The sequence below is a fragment of the Helianthus annuus genome, chromosome 14 (genome assembly GCF_002127325.2).
Source record: "Helianthus annuus cultivar XRQ/B chromosome 14, HanXRQr2.0-SUNRISE, whole genome shotgun sequence".
In the NCBI taxonomy this organism is placed as follows: Eukaryota; Viridiplantae; Streptophyta; class Magnoliopsida; order Asterales; family Asteraceae; genus Helianthus; species Helianthus annuus.
Genome location: NC_035446.2, coordinates 53,582,137 through 53,597,863, shown reverse-complemented (window position 1 = coordinate 53,597,863; position 15,727 = coordinate 53,582,137).

The window sequence follows — 15,727 nt, the reverse complement described above, 5'->3', positions numbered from 1 at the left end:
GAATCAGGGTAATCGCAAGAGTTGCTTTCAGTGTGGTGACGAGGGTCATTTCAGGCGGGATTGCCCTCAGTTGAATCAGAATGCGGGTAATAACCACAGCAACGGGAACAACAATGGGAACAACGGGGGAAACGGTGCGCGTGGGCGCGTGTTTACTATTGGAACTGGGGAGGCTCGGAATGATGGCAACGTAGTGACTGGTACGTTTTCAGTAAATGGTATATTTGCTTCTATTTTATTCGACTCTGGTGCCGATTGGAGTTATGTATCTTTGGGGTTCAGTCATCTGTTAGGGTTGAGTCCTACACCACTTGTAACTAAACACATAGTAGAGATAGTTGATGGTAAAATAATTGAGGCTTCACACGTTCTAGTTGGGTGCAAACTTGACCTCATGGGTCAAGTGTTCGACGTTGATCTACTCCCTATTACTCTTGGAAGTTTTGATGTGGTTATCGGCATGGACTGGTTGTCCAAACATCAGGCGGAAATTCTCTGCAAGGAGAAAATCGTGCGTGTTCCTCTCCCTAGCGGGGAATTTTTATCGGTTTAGGGTCATCGTAGTGGAGCCACGATTAGCATTATTTCAGCAATGAAGGCTCAGAAGTGTCTGGGTAAGGGCTATCCTGCTATCTTAGCTCTTGTTACTGATTCGCAGTCTGATGAGAGAAGGATCGAGGATTTTCCAGTTGTTCGTGAATTCCCTGATGTATTCCCTGAAGAACTTCCTGGTTTACCCCCACATCATCAAGTGGAATTTCAGATCAACCTCATGCCAGGAGCAGCCTCGATTGCTCGTGCCCCTTATCGTCTTGCGCCAGGGGAGTTACAGGAGTTGTCAAATCAACTCCAAGAGCTATTGGATAAGGGTTTCATCCGACCTAGATCTTCACCGTGGGGAGCTCCAGTATTGTTTGTTAAAAAGAAGGATGGGTCCTTTCGGATGTGCATAGATTATCGCGAACTCAACAAAATGACGGTCAAGAACCGATATCCTTTACCCCGTAACGATGACCTGTTTGACCAGCTGCAAGGGTCAAGTTTCTATTCCAAGATCGACTTAAGGTCGGGTTATCATCAGGTACGAGTTAGAGAGGAGGATGTTCCCAGAACGACGTTTCGGATGCGGTATGGCCACTATGAGTTTTTGGTTATGCCGTTTGGGTTGACCAATGCACCAGCGGTCTTCATGGATCTCATGGACCGCATGTGCAAACCGTCGTCGACGACTTTGTTATTGTTTTCATCGACAACATCTTGATCTACTCTAAGAACAAGGAGGACCACGAGCGACATCTGCGTCTTACCTTGGAGCTCCTGAGGAAGGAGCAGCTTTACGCGAAGTTTTCGAAGTGTGATTTCTGGATTCGGGAAGTGCACTTTCTGGGGCATATTGTTAACGAGATGGGAATACATGTAGATCCTGCCAAGATCGATGCTATTAGGAATTTGGCGGCACCTAAGAATCCTTCGGAGGTGCGACAATTTCTTGGTCTTTGATGCGTGTTAGTGTATATATATTTTTAGATGTTTATTTAAGCCCTTTTTACACTTTTAGCCAAGTTTTAAATTTATAAAACACGATATTTACTAACACTAAGCACACATATGGGCAAGTGCACCCATCGTGGACGTAGTATAGTGTTGGTAAGATACCGAGGTCGTCCAAGGACACAAGAGCTTTTAATACCGGTTTATCCTCAACGTCTAATCAAATCAAAAAAGTTAGAAAAATGTTTTAAACTAAGAAAAATAAAAACTAACTAAATGCTGAAAAATAAAATAAAATAAAAACAGATAGACAAGATGAATCACTTGGATCCGACACGTGTATTAGTATAACCTTTGATTATTTTCGCACTTTTGCACTTGTTTAAGAGATTATCTTAGTTATTGTAGTAGGCCCCTTTTTCGGAGGTGACGTTACCCTCAACCCAGTAGTTTGAGTCAGCAAGGATACAATCCTAAAGGGTCGGATTATTGAAAGATAATGAATTAAGTTATTAATGCAAATTATGGTAGGCCCCGTTTTCGGCGGTGACGTTACCCTCGGCTAAGTAGTCTGAGTCAGCAGGGATACAGTCCTAAATAGCCGGGTTATAGTATTAATAGTAGTTAGCTTATGAGGGGGTCAAAGAGTTTGGATCCCCGCCATCCAATACCTATGGGCATTGAAGGAGATCCTACTAAATTTGACCCAGGTCCCAAGCAGGACCTCTAAACGCTGAACAAGGGCAAGACCCTTACCAAACCGTTCCCTTAACCCCCGACCAGGTAGCCAACATACCTCCATATAGACCGTGGAGATATGAATGGTGAAAATCTTTTATTTTATATAGACAGTAAAATAATGCCAAGACACCACGGACAAACGATAAGGAAAGATCACCTTCAACATAAGTAACTAGTTATTAAAGTCATTAATACAAAACCAAATAAAAAGTGCAAAAGATTAAAAATAAAAAGTATTATACTAAACACTTGTCTTCACCAAGTGATGTAAGAGACTTAGGCAAACATGGCCTTGATTGTCAAGAACTCTTACGATCAATCTTGGATCCCGAGACGACTCACACACTCTATGATGGACAATGGATGATGGTGGTGGATGATGGTGTTATGGTGGTGATGGGTGGTGGATGAGGTGTGAGAGAGGTGGTGTGCCAAGGGATGAGAGAGAATGAAACCAAGCTCCTCTATTTATAGGCTGAACAGAACGCTGGACACGGCCCCGTGTCCGCTGGACACGGCCCCGTGCCCGTCTGACATTCTCTCTCTTCATTAATTGTAATTGCGAATTACAATTAATGCGCCTGCTGTACTTTCAACACGCCCCCGTGTCCGCTGGGCACGGCCCCGTGGTGAGCAATGGAAGCTTCTACTGGTTTGTCTTTTCTGCTGCTTCCTGGGCACGCCCCCGTGTTCACTGGACACGGGGCGTGTTCAGTCTTCTGTTCTCTTCTCTTTGTCTTGGGAGGTGCCGTTGAGGGTCCGGGCAGTTTACTTTTGTTCCTTTTCTTGTATTTATGGTAGAATTAGTGGTCTTTTTGCTTCTTTTGTGATTTTGAGCTCATTTCATCCTGAAAATACAAAAGGAAGACAAAAACACTCTTTTTCCAACATTAGTACTTAAAAAGGGTTAGTTTTATGCCTTAATTGATGTGTTTTATATGTTGCATTTTACACACATCAAATACCCCCACACTTGAACTTTTGCTTGTCCTCAAGCAAAACTCTTTTAATGTGGCTTACACTCCCAAATGGAATAGGTAGAAGAGAAGTTTTAACTTGTCCTAGAGTGTCGGGAATCCAAGGTTTGTATAGGTTCTATTTTTATTTTATTTACAATCTTATTCGTCATGGTTTATTTTGAACTTTTTCATAAGATAAACTATTTATTTGGGCATAGCATGCCTTATTAAAATTCCATTTATATACAAGTTCACATACCTCACGGGAGATCACTCAATCACTCGGCCGAAGGTGTATATTTAAGTGAATCGCTCGAGAGCGGCACGGATTTACATTCTCCATATGCTTGCCAAGCGATCAATCCTCCTCCTTTTTAACTTTTTACCTTTGTAAATATCAAGAGGTCTTTTGGGGTGAAGGCTTGGGTTTAAAGGTGGGTGGTTGGTTAGTGGTTAGTAAAAAGGGCGAAAATCGTAACAAGTGTCGGTTTTCGTGAAATACCTTATTTTTGGTGACATTTATTTTTGAAGTATTTCTCCAAACAAGCTTTTTGTAGCTTATGTTTGTTTTTGACTTCATTCATTTTTTTTTTTTGTCACGTAAAGGGTATGTTTATGAAAAACCGAGTTTGTTACTAAAATAAAGGTGAAAAAAATAAAAAAGGTTTTTGGTGGGTAAAAAAAAATTGTTTTGGGGGTAATGAAATGAAAGGTTTAGGCTCAAAGGGGTTTTCTAGGGGGGTTTTGGGTAGGTAAAAAAAAATTGAAAAATAATGGTTTTGAAAGAAAATAGTTAGTCCTAATGCCTCCATCATTTACTTACTTGGGTTTAAGTTGGTAAGGACCGGGAATGTATCGTCGTGGCAAGTTCTAGATTTGTAAAGACCGAGCGGCTATTCACACAAGAAACGAAAAATGAGCATTTAATCTAAATATGTGTATTTTTATGCTCAATAAAGGCTCAAAACTCACTTTTTGTGGGAATGGGTTTTTAATGTGACCAAGCATATATAATCGAATTTTAGCTAGGCTTGTTATACCGGTTCATAATTTTCTTATGTTAGTTCTTTTTATCACGACGCTATCGGTTGTAAGTTTGTAAAAATATAACCCTTTTATAACTTGTTATTCCCAACTTAAACTAAGACAAGTAAATAAAAAAAAATGAAAAAGTTTTTGAAAAAAATTGGGGTGTTTAGCGGTTCCAATAGAGTTTTGTGTAAGGCTTGTTTTAGGATTTTGCAAAATTCCAAGGTTTTAGCATCCCCCCCACACTTAAATTACACATTGTCCTCAATGTGTCCAAAAATAAAGTTTTTGGTTGATTAGAATATGTAAAAGTGTGTTTAAAAACAAAGATTTGTGTTACTGGCACTCTGGACACGGCCCCGTGTTGACCGGGCACGGCCCCGTGGTCAAGTGCCAGTAACAAAAATTATAGAATTGAAACAGAAGCCTGGACACGGGGGCGTGTTCGCTGAACACGGCCCGTGTCCAGTTACCTGAACTGGGTGATTTCCTGCAGGGGGCTCAGCACGGGGCCGTGTTGGTTGGGCACGGCCCGTGTGGAGCCTTCTGTTATGGAGATTTTTGTCGGTTTGTTCTGTTCTTCTGCATGGTTCCATTTTTTCTCGTTCCCTTTTCCATCCATTACCACCATGAGTCCATAAATTATAAAAACCATCATAACATTGCTAATAGAGAGATTACATAAATATAGTTAATTAACTAAGGGGTACATAAGGTTATCATAAAGGTTCTACTTATTTAGGAAAATTTCGGGAATAGCTTCCCGATGTAGAAACATTCTTCAGCCCATGGCTCCTAGGTTCTCACTCAAAGCCATTCTTCTATCTCCCTTGGGAGGTAGAAGGTAGCCTCATTCTCGTCGGTATCTTGAGGAGGAGCGCTTACCGGGACTCCTTGCACTACCCGTGGTTGCGGGGCTTGGTGCAAGGCGTGCCATTCTGCTGGGATGATAACCTCGGGTACCACATTCCACGCCCTGTGTGTTATCACCGGAACCAAAGGCGGGGAAGCAAGAAGGTTTAACCTTTGGTGCAGAAGGTTTACTTCTTGCAGGCAGCCCTCCAAACCTATCGTCAGATGATTAACGCGGTCCACTAAAGCTTCTTCTACACTTGTCAATTCGTCCACGGCTTCCCTTAAAGCGTAAACGTAGTTTACTAGGGAATCCTCTGCGGTGGACGATCTCCTTCCATTCCGGTTATTCCTTGAAGATGCTCCGCTGTTTCGGCTGGCCATTTTCTGCGAAATAAGCCGAGGAACTAAATTTTTGCAAAACAGTACCTCGAACACGGCCCCGTGCTCAGTGAGCACGGCCCCGTGTTCAACTGTCTGCAGGAATTTTTGTTTAATGGTTCTAGGTTTTTAAATTATTTCTATATACTTTCGTCGTGTTATGTACTTAGATAATTTAAAAACAAAGTTATAGAACTAACTTTAGACAAGAATCCATAGCGAAAATTCCTACAAACCTTTCATAGAAGGTTGGAATCATGGGTTTCCAAGCTTCCATGGAGGTAGGGTTTGAAAAATTTTTGGAAGAAGAGGAAATAAACAAAAGTGGAAAAGACAAGATGGTCCTTAGGAACCTTCTTTTGGTACTTACCTAGGATGGTATATGTGAAGATTTCAGGGATCTCTGCTTTGTGGAGTGGTCAAAAAAATGGGCAGGATTCAGGCTGCATTTAAAGAAAACGACAGCACACTGAACACGGCCCCGTGTCCGCCGGACACGGCCCCGTGTGCAAAAAAAATCCTGACACATTTTGTCCGTATTCTGACAGAATCAGCAGAAAATCTTCTGAGCGAACACGGGGTCGTGGTGACCGAACACGGCCCCGTGTCGGAGGGCTGTTTTATGGAGTTTTGTCTTTTCTAAGGAGCTAACTTGTATCGGGTGGCTCTTGACTTGTTGGAACAACCCCATAGTGCCTAAGATACCTTAATTGTCCTATACTAAGGCGAGAACGCAAGAGGTTGTCGGTGAGGGTAATTCCTATTTTCATTCTAGGTGGACAAGTCCAACCCTTTCCCGGGCTCTCGTTAAAGAAGGTGTATGCCGAATCGCTCAGGTCTATGTATGCACCGAACGAGGTCGATGGGGAGTCCTTCACGGCACAATCGGCACAGGGACGACTATCGTCCACGTCTTGTCTAGGAAGAAAGGTATTTTTGGGAGCAACGAGGTTGTCAGAATGCGGTTCCAACATTTCCTCATGGTCATCATCTTGGGATGGATCTAGGAAATCCTTCCTAAGTTCTTTTGACCAATTTAGAAGTAGTTCTTCTAGTTGAAATAGCTCGTCAAGGAGCATATCTCCTAGAATATCCGGTTGGGCGCATTCGAGGGAGAAATAGTGTTTGTTTTTACTTTCGCCCCTCTTAAGGCTACAAGGAATTGGTGGGTCTATATAGTGTGGCCTATAAGTGAGGAAGAAACATTTTAATTCCTCGTGTTCGCCTCCACATATTTGACACCACAAACCATAAGAGTGCCGAAAGTAAAAAGAATCACTATTACTCATGTTTGTATCAGAAGTTACCAACCGTCGGGATCAAACGGCTCTGTTTTCAGCAACTGAATCTTGGGCACGGGGGCGTGTTGAGTGGACACGGCCCCGTGTTCAGCCTACTGTCTGATATAAAACAGGATTGCCAGTTCCAATGATTGGGCACGGGGGCGTGTTCAGCGGGCACGGCCCCGTGCTGAGCTCTGCAGAAGCTGAAAAATCTAAAAAAATCCTAAAAAATTAAAGAAAAATAAAAAGATGATTAGGCCGTTGATTCCTAACTTTCTTAAAATCCTTGTGTCCCCGGCAACGGCGCCAAAAACTTGATGCGTGTTAGTGTATATATATTTTTAGATGTTTATTTAAGCCCTTTTTACACTTTTAGCCAAGTTTTAAATTTATAAAACACGATATTTACTAACACTAAGCACACATATGGGCAAGTGCACCCATCGTGGACGTAGTATAGTGTTGGTAAGATACCGAGGTCGTCCAAGGACACAAGAGCTTTTAATACCGGTTTATCCTCAACGTCTAATCAAATCAAAAAAGTTAGAAAAATGTTTTAAACTAAGAAAAATAAAAACTAACTAAATGCTGAAAAATAAAATAAAATAAAAACAGATAGACAAGATGAATCACTTGGATCCGACACGTGTATTAGTATAACCTTTGATTATTTTCGCACTTTTGCACTTGTTTAAGAGATTATCTTAGTTATTGTAGTAGGCCCCTTTTTCGGAGGTGACGTTACCCTCAACCCAGTAGTTTGAGTCAGCAAGGATACAATCCTAAAGGGTCGGATTATTGAAAGATAATGAATTAAGTTATTAATGCAAATTATGGTAGGCCCCGTTTTCGGCGGTGACGTTACCCTCGGCTAAGTAGTCTGAGTCAGCAGGGATACAGTCCTAAATAGCCGGGTTATAGTATTAATAGTAGTTAGCTTATGAGGGGGTCAAAGAGTTTGGATCCCCGCCATCCAATACCTATGGGCATTGAAGGAGATCCTACTAAATTTGACCCAGGTCCCAAGCAGGACCTCTAAACGCTGAACAAGGGCAAGACCCTTACCAAACCGTTCCCTTAACCCCCGACCAGGTAGCCAACATACCTCCATATAGACCGTGGAGATATGAATGGTGAAAATCTTTTATTTTATATAGACAGTAAAATAATGCCAAGACACCACGGACAAACGATAAGGAAAGATCACCTTCAACATAAGTAACTAGTTATTAAAGTCATTAATACAAAACCAAATAAAAAGTGCAAAAGATTAAAAATAAAAAGTATTATACTAAACACTTGTCTTCACCAAGTGATGTAAGAGACTTAGGCAAACATGGCCTTGATTGTCAAGAACTCTTACGATCAATCTTGGATCCCGAGACGACTCACACACTCTATGATGGACAATGGATGATGGTGGTGGATGATGGTGTTATGGTGGTGATGGGTGGTGGATGAGGTGTGAGAGAGGTGGTGTGCCAAGGGATGAGAGAGAATGAAACCAAGCTCCTCTATTTATAGGCTGAACAGAACGCTGGACACGGCCCCGTGTCCGCTGGACACGGCCCCGTGCCCGTCTGACATTCTCTCTCTTCATTAATTGTAATTGCGAATTACAATTAATGCGCCTGCTGTACTTTCAACACGCCCCCGTGTCCGCTGGGCACGGCCCCGTGGTGAGCAATGGAAGCTTCTACTGGTTTGTCTTTTCTGCTGCTTCCTGGGCACGCCCCCGTGTTCACTGGACACGGGGCGTGTTCAGTCTTCTGTTCTCTTCTCTTTGTCTTGGGAGGTGCCGTTGAGGGTCCGGGCAGTTTACTTTTGTTCCTTTTCTTGTATTTATGGTAGAATTAGTGGTCTTTTTGCTTCTTTTGTGATTTTGAGCTCATTTCATCCTGAAAATACAAAAGGAAGACAAAAACACTCTTTTTCCAACATTAGTACTTAAAAAGGGTTAGTTTTATGCCTTAATTGATGTGTTTTATATGTTGCATTTTACACACATCAGTCTTGCGGGGTACTACCGTCGGTTTATTCAGGATTTCTCAAGGATTGCTCAACCTCTTACCTCCTTGACACAGAAGAACGTTGTTTATTCTTGGGGAACGAAACAGGAGGATGCTTTCCAACTCTTGAAGCAGAAATTATGCAGCGCACCGATCTTGTCTCTACCAGAAGGTACGAAGGATTTTGTGGTTTATTGCGACGCTTCTATTCAGGGTCTCGGTTGCGTGTTGATGCAACGCAAGAAGGTGATAGCTTATGCTTCTCGATAGCTGAAGGTACACGAGAAGAATTATACGACTCACGACTTGGAGTTAGGGGCCGTGATTTTTGCGTTGAAGATTTGGAGACATTATCTGTACGGTACCAAATACACCATCTACACCGATCACAGGAGTCTCCAGCATATCTTCGACCAGAAGGAATTGAATATGCGGCAACGTTGTTGGATAGAGCTTCTGAACGATTATGAGTGTGCCATCAAGTATCATCCGGGGAAAGCTAATGTTGTGGCTGATGCACTTAGCCGAAAGGAGACAAAGCCTAAACGTGTTCGCGCTCTGCAGCTTATTTTCATTCTGGTTTACCCGCTCGGATTCGTTCCGCTTAGCTAGAGGCCTTGAAGGAAGAGAACATCGAGGCCGAATACTTGCGAGGCATGGAAAAACGACTTGTGGTGAGATCTGATGACGTTTATTATTTTATGGAGCGGATATGGGTTCCTTTGTATGGTAATCTTCGAGAGCTTGTGATGGATGAAGCGCACAAGTCTCGGTATTCTGTTCACCCGGGCTTAGACAAGATGTATCAGGATCTCAGGGTTATGTATTGGTGGCCAAAGATGAAGGCTCACATTGCGACATATGTGAGTAAGTGTTTGACTTATACTAAAGTCAAAGCAGAGTATCATCAACCCTCGGGTCTACTTCAACAGCCAGAGATACCCACGTGGAAGTGGGAGCAGAGCGCCATGGATTTCGTTATAGGTTTACCTAGGACTCAGGCTGGAAACGATACTATTTGGGTGATTGTTGATCGTCTCACGAAGTCAGCGCATTTTCTGGCAATCAGGGAAACAGACAAGTTTTCTCAGCTGGCATCAGTTTATCTTAAGGAGGTGGTTTCTTGGCACGGGATACTAACTTCTATCATCTCAGATTGAGACCCGCGTTTCACTTTTGAACTATGGCAGTCTATGCATAAGTCGTTCGGTTCACGTCTCGATATGAGCACTGCTTATCACCCACAGACGGATGGTCAGAGTGAGCGCACCATTCAAACACTCGAAGACATGCTGCGGGGATGTGTTATTGACTTTGGCAAGGGCTGGGAGAAACATCTGCCGTTGATAGAGTTCTCCTACAACAACAACTACCACACTAGTATTCAGGCAGCTCCGTTCGAAGCATTGTATGGGCGGAAATGCCATTCCCCTCTCTGTTGGGCTGAAGTGGGTGACAGTCAGATCACAGGTCCTGAGCTTGTACTTGAAACTTCAGAAATGATTGTTCAGATCAGAAACCATATGGCAGCAGCGCGTGATTGTCAGAAAGCTACGCCGACAAGCGTAGGAAACCGTTAGAGTTTGCAGTGGGTGATCGTGTTATGTTGAAAGTTTCACCGTGGAAGGGTGTTGTACGCTTCGGGAAGTGTGGCAAGCTTAACCCACGCTACGTTGGGCCATTTAGAATTCTAGAGCGGATCGGTAAAGTCGCTTACAAGCTTGAGTTACCCGCTGAGTTGGGTAACGTTCACGATGTCTTTCATGTTTCGCAATTGAAGAAATGTTTGGCTGATGAAACACTAGTTGTGCCATTTCAAGAGTTAAAGATCGACGGCAAGTTGCAGTTTTTCGAAGATCCTATTGAGATCATGGATCGGGAGGTCAAGGTGCGTAAACACAGTCGTATTCCGATTGTTAGGGTTCGTTGGAATTCAAGGCGTGGACCGGAGTTCACGTGGGAGCGTGAGGATCAGATGAAGCTCAAGTATCCTCAACTTTTTCCTAAAGACAAGTCTAAATCTGGTAAAGCTGACAAATTTTGGGACGAAATTCCTCTTCAAGTTAGGGATGATGTGATACCTGAGCAAAATCCGCAACAATCCTGATTATCACTTCATTCCTTTGTGCTTACTTGTCAAATTTCGGGACGAAATTTCTTTCAAGTTGGGGATGATGTGACAACCCGAACTTTCATGGTACGTTTTTCAGTCTTGTGATCTTGACTTACTTTACTTCTCTTTACCACATTCCCACTTTGACAATTGTTAAACGCTTTGTTACTTAAACGTTATGATAATAACCTATTAAACCAAGTACCAATGATGATGGTGGTTTGAGGATCGGATCATTGTGGATCGGATCACCTGTCTTAGGCCGCATATACATGGTCATTGATTGGGCCACACACACACTTCTTGCGTATGTTAAACTATCATCGTCCCATGTGTGTACTACAAGCCCAACCGAGCCCACCTTCTCCCTTTCTTATTTACGTGAAACTTGATTAGGATCTCACACACTTTGCAAACCCTACGATCCGATCTCATCATTACAGCAGTGGACGCACTCTTGCTTTTCACGGCAACATCATCTTTTGTCATCGAATCTTTTGGTTAGTGAGTTCGAATCTATGTATTGTTTAATTGCTTGTTTTTGTTATACATGAATTTGATAACAGTTAGCATGGGTATATGTGATGTTAGTATGTTTATGTGTACCGATTTCCCTTGATCTTGAATTGTGTGACTCAATGAGCGGCTAAAGTGGCTGACCCACTAAATGCAATCGGCACAATAGTTCAACAATTCAAATTACATGTGATGTCACTGTTAGTTGTGGTTCAATAGTATTAGGATTTGGAGCACAGTGGTCGGCCATGATATGTAAACTACCGATTATAATAGTGATTTTATGTTGATTATGCTAGCATAATATAATCCTTAATATATATACCACCCACCATATCTATCATATGTTTGAATAATAGGGAACAATAGAAACCTGTTGATAATCCACTGTCCATGTCGATAAGGTGTTAAATGCTAATATGTGTTTGGTGATTTGTAATTATACATGATAGTCCGACGAGATCTGTGAACCAACGAAACTTATGGTTCGATGAAAGTAACAGATTGACGAACGGTAGATCTTTCGTCAACCGGTTCTTGACGAAACTCCTTGATGTTTCGTCGCTTGAGGTTGGTCGCTGAGTTTATTCATATACGGATTGATGTTTCATCTCTTTTGGTTATGATATTTAGCATAACAGTAGTGTAGACTAGGGTTGATGATTCAAATATATGGACATATACTTGTTATACTGATTTGTGCATGCATGTTTATGAAGTACAATAGTGTCTAACAAGAATTTTGATTTGTAAAATAATGTGCCACACAATGACATGATAATCGGGACACACACTTATACTGTAGTCGCACACATTCATGGATCGCGCAAGTATTATGAATTGTACACACGCACTGAATCACACACTACAAACGGGCTAGACATTGACATTGGGCCGCACCCCTCAAAAAGGTGTATTGTGATCTGTTAAGTATTGTTTGGCATCAAGGACCTGTATTGTGAACTTGCATGAGACATGAACAACGGTTATATGATTGTGAAATGAAAACTTGCATATGACGTACATACTTATTACATATTGATATGGTTGGTTGAATGGTTTCGTGTTACGGCTGGTATAACGACATATGTTTTGCTTGTATACAACTTGTAAAACGTGCATAACGAATACGTGATTTATGTATGCATAAAACTGACTATTCTTGGTAACCACGGTAGGGTTTGGTTGACCAACTTGGAACGGGTAAAGTAAATTATCAATCCGAGCAAACCAAGGTGAGTTCACTACTTTGAGCATGCGTCCCGGTGGTTGGGACAGTCAGTGGGTATCCCGGGTGTCACACCCCGACCATGTAAAACAACAAAACATGGCGGAAACGTCAGGGAGTGTTGTAACAGAATCATTGTTTCACAACCATGGAATAAATAGTTTCGTTTTATTAAATCAAATGTATTACATTACATTACAAATTGAAACAAAACATAAACGAATAGTCTTTCGTTGTTATTAAGTCACTAACGCCTCGTCCATTCCTATGTGAGTATACACCAATATTATCATCAAATATCATCAACTATTGTACCTGAAACACATGTGAAAATACGTCAGCATAAAAATGCCGGCGAGTACATAGGTTTTATGTGAGTGTCAGATTTATGGCTCGTTTTATATGTTGTAATGCTTATTTAAAAACCTTGTTTTGAAAAGTATAGCATTGCGACATAATTAACCAACTCAAATCAAGTTGATTATAATTTATAAAATCTCGTAGCCATGCTTCTTAACTCCAAAAACATTTGTTTAATTAAACCCAGATTGGAAATCATTTTTGAAATAAAAACTCGAATAGTATATATATTGTTAGAAAAACCTTGTAGTATAACTTTGTTTTTGATAACCTTGCCCAAGTGATCCAGATAACGCAACGATATATAATGTGTTAAAAGCACTTATATATAGGAAGTATCAGCGGCGTATCCACCATGCTTTTAGCACATTACACCCGCCCCGTTACCTAATAACTTCCCTAACCCAACGGTTCAAACAGATTTCAAACGGTTCATGTCAATCAACAGATACAAATGGTTCACACGGTTCAACAGTTACAAACGGTTCACATAATTCACTGGTTACAAACGGTTCACATAATCAAATGGTTACAACGGTTCACATAGTCAAATAGTTACAACGGTTCAAAATGTAATTCAATGTGTCCATATGCTGGATGAGCATATGAAGCAAAATGTAATGTAAAACAATGTACTAAGTATGCACACAATGGACATACATAGCATAAAAACATAATGAAATCATGTACTAATAGTGTACTAATGAACATAGCAAGTATACGATATAACAACATGAAAACATAAAAGTAACAAGTAGGCACATGTGTTTCACCCAAAACGTTTGAAAAACAGTAAAAGAGGGGTCTATGTACTCACTTGAGGGTGCTTAGAAGTCTTGAACAACAACCAAGCAAAGCTAGAGGGATCACAGAAATCAAACGGCACCTAATATAGGTAACTACATTAATAACCGGACCTAACTTGGAAGATCGGATAGTATGAGGTTTCGTAAACCAAATGAGTATTGGAGCTCATATGATATGGTCTAACAAAGCCTACATACTAAAATGAAACCTAACCTAAGTGCTTACGACCCGATATGACCCGTTTAGGTAGCTTACGCTACTTTAATGCGTCGTTCGCGTAAAACGCGTTCGGAACGCCTAACTAGTCCTATGATAAGTAGTATATGCCTTAACATGTCTAATATTATTGTCTAATCAGTTTAGATGTCAAAATTTAGGTTACATATGCTTAAAATGAATTTATGCGTAAAAAGGGTATTTTGGTAATTTTCCTAAGGCATATAAACTACCTATCATACGATTAATTAAACCTAGGAGACCATAAGGTATAACCTTGGAAGGTTATTCCCTATGCTACTATGGTCACTAAACATGTTTGGTCGGATCCTAATGATCGACCAAACGGGTCGTGTTCGAAAGTCTAAGCGGGTGTTTAGTCCGCTTGACTTACGACTCTACACAAGCACTAAACTAAAAAGTGACGAGCTAAACATGCTAAAACATGTTTAGTTAAGTTGGAAAACAGGTTTGGTATCAAAACAAACGGTTTTGATACCTATAAGTAGCTTGGTTACAAAATACGCGAGAAAACGCATTTTGGCCGAAACTACGACTCGTCACTGAGCCTAGATAACATGGTAATCAGTAGGTATAGTCACTAGGGACCATAACTATCGTGATTACGCTCACGTTATGAAGTTCAAACGAACTTCGCGTTGACCATAAACTGGTCAAAGCAGAAAGTCAAACGCAGTTTGACTTTAACGATAAAAACGAATGAAAAGAACGAAAGAATACTTACAAAAGGTCCCCGCAAGCTATGATCCGATTTACTCTCAGGTATGAAGCATAAACTTCAACTAAGAGAGCCAAAATCAGATCATTGTGGGTTTTGCAAGTGAAAGGAGGTGGGTATATATAGGAAATCTAGAACCGTTAGGATCGTTCATCATAAAACGAGCTTCGATCTCATCCGTACACATGTGCCCATGGTTTTGTGAAACCATGGGAGCCCATAGTTTCACTAAAACCAAGTGCAAATGAGGGGAACAGCTGGGACAAGCTGGAATTTAGATTTTTCATTTTGGTCCCTTCCCATGAATACTATGGCAGAATGTCAATTTTGGTCCCTGAACTTCAGAATCTTGCATTTCGGCTCATTTTTGACACTTTTAAGCCCCGTTAACCTCATTTCAAGGCTCTAATATGAAGTTAAAGTATAAGGAACTAAAAAAATGTTCAAAATATGTCAGACGTCGGTTCGTTTGGGCGTACGGTTGCGTTGTTCGGTTAATTACGACGAAAGTCGTAACGAACGCAAAAACGATCCAAATCAAGCGACGAATGGAATTTTCTTATGCCAAACACTAAAATAAAATATTTTAATGCTTACATAAATTTTTGGATGTCCGGATGTATTCAGAACGTAAGATATGCGCGAAAATGCAAACTTATGCACTTTTTGACGCTTTTAGTCCCTGAATGAACATAAAGTTTATTTTTGCGCACAAAACACCTCAAAGCCTATTTCTAATCTATGTGAAGGATATTTAGGGCATATTTAACTTATGATCAAGTTCCGGATTGTTCGTTACAGTTCAAATCAGCTTACTTTCACAGTTTGTCAATTTTAGTCCCTGTAAGCGAACAAACTTGATTTCGGCATACCAAACCATCCAAAACTTATTTCTAAGTTATGTAAAGGTTATTTAAGGTATATTAAGCCTATGTCACTATTCCAGAGTGTTTGTTGCATTAAACTGGTTATATTTACACATCAGATCGCGTATAACCTTCTG